Here is a 4,375-nt window from a genome sequence, read left to right as displayed (position 1 = left end):
AGTTACTGTTATAAACATGTACCGTATTTCAAAGGGATTACGCAGGAGGTAAGCTTATATCTCAAACAAATTTAACCAGTCACGGTAAGTTTTTGCTTCTTACTGAAGGTAGGGGAAATACTGTAGCTAAAATGCATCAAGATGTAATCTGGAATTCTGCATTCTGCTTTGCAATGCTGTGTTTTTAAGGCGACTTCTCGTCGTAAAAACACTAGCTAGTGACGCGGGGGTCCTCTTTCTAGACTGGAAGTAAAGCACTACCAAATGGAACAGGACATAAAAACCAGGCAGTATACCGTGGGTCACATCTAAGCCACTCTAGGTCCTACTCATAACAGTACACATAGAATGATATTTAGGATACAGAGACACACAGAGATGCAGAATTAACACTTGGCTTCACAAAACAGAATAATCATATGTACTACAATTATCACACAGGGAGATTACGAGTATTCTTTAATAGGGTTCTTATGTCACTCTGAGGTAATATATAACTGTGGTTGTTCACTTTAAGAATACACGAGGTTGGGAGTCTGGTTTAGGGATATTACTATAAAATAGGTAGGGTGCGGATGGCGACACTCGACACTGTCCCCTGGTCACGGAGACACGTACACTTAACTTTCGACTCGCCCGCGCTCCTACCTCTAGACTCACAGAAAACTCCCTGGTTCCTTATTATGGGGAGGGACTAAGACAATTCACAAAATGCACTTTTCTTGTCTCCGGTAACACTAGATTCTAGTGGGCCACTGTTTATTATATTTTCTTGGGTAGTCACTTTCAACACTGTTTTCCTCTGTTTCCTAAGTTACTGTCACTGTCACTGTTTCCCTCTGTTTCCTGGGTATAGTCACTGTCACTGTTGCACTTTAGGGTACAGGGAGGCTCTCCCGTGTGGGGGCCTCGACCTGAGAGGCGGCCCTCGTCTTAGGGCCGCGCCGGTGGGGTGCAGGGAGGCCCTTTGGTCTGGGGGCCTCGACCTGATAGGTGGCCCTGAGGACTGGGGCCGAACAGCCGGAGTAGTCGGGCCTGTTTCCCCTCCGACTCCGGGGAGCAAGGAGCCTGGACGGCCTTCGTCGTGGGTTGTGGAGTCGAGCTCAGGGCGTCCTGGGACTGCGGGTAACAAGAGGGAGAGGCGCTGTCAGGACTGGACTGCGGCAGCGTCTCCTACGGGGCTTCTATGAACAAGGAACTCCCGGGTGTGGGCGGTAAGTCCGCGATCGGGCCTTGCCACCACTCCCACGTCTCCCCGGGGCCATATTCCCGGATGGCGACGACGGGGCTCCCTGAAGGGAAAGAGGCTACAGGAGGACCCACGTTGCCCGTGGTCTCTTTGAGTGTGTCTGGAGGCCGGAGCCGGGGATCTCTTTCCCTATTACACACCTTTGGCTGTAGCCGTGAACTTGTTCGGTACGGGGACAATTTCCTATAGGGTGAGACTGGGGTCGCCCTTTCGCCTCGGCTCGGGACCGCCGGCGCGCAGCCCTCCCGTAGTAGGCAGACAAGCCGGAGGGAGGGAGACACAGAGGCCGTGGACTCTCTCCAATACGGACTGGATCTCACCTTCAGGGAATTCTCTACCCTGGTATGTGCCCTGGCCGGAGCCGAGTGTCTGCCCATACGGAAAGACAACTACCGGGCGAACTGGTTCGCCCGCACGCTGCGGCTGGGTACCGTCCACGGGTTGTCGTCTCCGTAATAGGGAAGTACTACACGTGCTGCAGCAGGGGCTCCTTACTCCCTAGTCCGAGTCTCTGGCCGTAGCCAAAGAACAGCAGGAGAGGGATGCACTAAGGCAACTCTCTCTCGCTGGTGTGTTAAGGCCGGAGCCTGGAGTCCCCTTCCCCTTTACACACTCTATTAGGCCGTAGCCTAGGTTTGTCTTTTCTTTCTTTCTTACTTTTTGTTAGGCCGTAGCCTTGGGCCTCCTGCTCTTGGGCCTCCTGCCCTAGAGGGTGTAACAAAGCCGTCAATACGGTGTTACCTGGGACTGATTTAATTTCAGTCCCACTCCTATTCTCTCGATCACTGCTCCGCCCGCACAGTAGTTCACTTCCCCTGATCACCTGGGGTTGGGGCACTTGCGGGGAATAGGAACCCAGGGCCGTGATGCCCTGATGACCCTCTTGCCCAGGGTCACTAACCTCACCGGGGGGTCCTTGGGGGGTGGTGGTGGGGTGCCGGCGGGGTGGTGGTGTGGGGGGTGGTGAGGTGGGAGGTTCTGCGGAGGGCACGGCGGGCATTTTACCACCCTCCGCGTTGTTGAAGTCACGGCCCCGTGACTGGAGGTGGTAGGTGGTGGAGGTGGATGTCTGGTGGGCTGGGGTAAGGTGTTGGGTGAGGCTGACCCAGTAAGTGGTGAAGGTATTAGGCTCCTGATGGGGGTTGAGAGTGAGCCGGAGGGAGGATGGATGGTCGGTCCGGCATAGGAGTCGGAGAAGGTGGTGGGTCCCTCGGATTCTGATGGGTGGGCGGTCGTGGTGGCGCCATAGCACCCTCTCAATTTTTGTTTCTGGTTGTTTGGTGGTGGGCGTAGCATGATTGAGAGTGGTGGGTTGGAGGAGTTGGGGTGGTTGGTGAAGGATCAGAATCGAAGCGGAAGGTGGTGGTTGGTCAGGCAAGGGGTGACGTGGGGGAAGGGTTTTGTGGGGATGGTGAGGTGGGGGGGGGGGTGGGGGTGGTGAGCGAGGACGGGGAGGCAGGTGAGGGTGAGGAGGAGGATGGGTGTGATAGGGAAGTCGAATGAGTTGGCTGCGTAGGTGGGAAAATGAGTGGCGGGGATGCGATGGTATAGGGTGGTGCGGGGTGGTAGGTGGGAGGGAGTAGACAGGAGGAGGCAGTTTTGGGAAGTAGGTTTGGGAAAGATGAGGTAAGGGTTCTAGGAGGCCTGCGAAGGGGGAGGCAGGCTTTGTGTTGGGGAGGAATAGGAAGGGGGGAGGCGGTAGTAGTGGAGAAAGTGGTGTGTGAGGTGGGAGGGTTAGGAATAGTGGTAGGAATAGAGGAGGGCAAAATAGAAGAGATAGTGGGAGGAGAGGAAATGGAGGTGGCCCCTGTCATTACGGTGAGATGCAGGGGCATTGGGGGGGGGCGCCTTCTGTGACTTCCTCGTTTTACTTTTCTTCTTTGAGGCTTCTGGGAATCGGCGTATGGTGGGGAGGCTTGTGGGCGCTTTTTTTTTGTTTTGCTGACCCGGGCAGCTTTTAGCTGCTCACGAATGTAGTGGATTGGGCACTCAGGGCAGCAAGGAGTAAATTCCCAAGGATTTACAGGGATGATATCCGTGGGGAATTGGTTGATGATGCCGATGCGTTTGGGGGAGGAGTGGACGGTTAGAAGGTGCCTTATTAAGTTGATTTGTTTATCCAGGTCTCCCGTCGGTTCATGTATTATGAAGTGGTTTTTAATGAAATTTGGGGGAGGATCCTGAGGAGTTTGTGGGACATGAGTTGTTCCCGGGTTTGTGCGTCTGTGCCCGGGTACGCAGCGGTGACGAGCCGCCTAGCCTGGATGAAGGTGTCAACGAGGATTCCGTCGTATGTGAGGGCGTCTAGTTCTGACAAGGCTACAACTGTGCCCAGAGATGGTGTCGCCGCCTGTTTCACAATTTGTTTGAATTGATCCCATTTTAGTCTCGGGACGATTTTGGGAGTGACAGTGGCGATTATTTTCCCCAGGTTAGGTAGTGTGACTGCAATCTTTTCTCTGTCTGAGTCGAACCCTATGTCTAGGAGGGGTTTGACCATATCCAAATATACCTCTATGTCGCACAAGTCCGGGTTGAACCTCGGCAATTGGATGTGTGGTTTGGCTGCCATTGTGTAAGTTTCATTTCTTCGTTCCTCCGTGCTTTTACTCGGATAACAGTACACATAGAATGATATTTAGGATACAGAGACACAGAGATGCAGAATTAACACTTGGCTTCACAGAATAATCATATGCACTACAATTATCACACAGGGAGATTGCGAGTATTCTTTAATAGGGTTCTTATGTCACTTGGAGGTAATATATAACTGTGGTTCTTCACTTTAAGAATACACGAGGTTGGGAGTCTGGTTTAGGAATATTACGATAAAATAGGTAGGGTGCGTATAGCGACACTCGACACTGTCACCTGGTCACGGAGACACGTACACTTAACTTTCAACTCGCCCGCGCTCCTACCTCAAGACTCACAGAAAACTCCCTGGTTCCTTATTATGGGGAGGGACTAAGACAATTCAAAAAATGCACTTTCTGCCCTGGTAACACTAGATTCTAGTGGGCCACTGTTTACTATATTTTCTTGGGTAGTCACTGTCACTGTTTTCCTCTGTTTCCTGGTTACTCTCCCTGGTGTGTTAAGGCCGGAGCCTGGGGTCCCCTA

The sequence above is a fragment of the Coenobita brevimanus genome, chromosome 76 (assembly GCF_032717465.1).
Source record: "Coenobita brevimanus isolate Jiangsu-jjx chromosome 76, ASM3271746v2, whole genome shotgun sequence".
Classification (NCBI taxonomy): Eukaryota; Metazoa; Arthropoda; class Malacostraca; order Decapoda; family Coenobitidae; genus Coenobita; species Coenobita brevimanus.
This window is presented reverse-complemented; position numbering follows the sequence as displayed.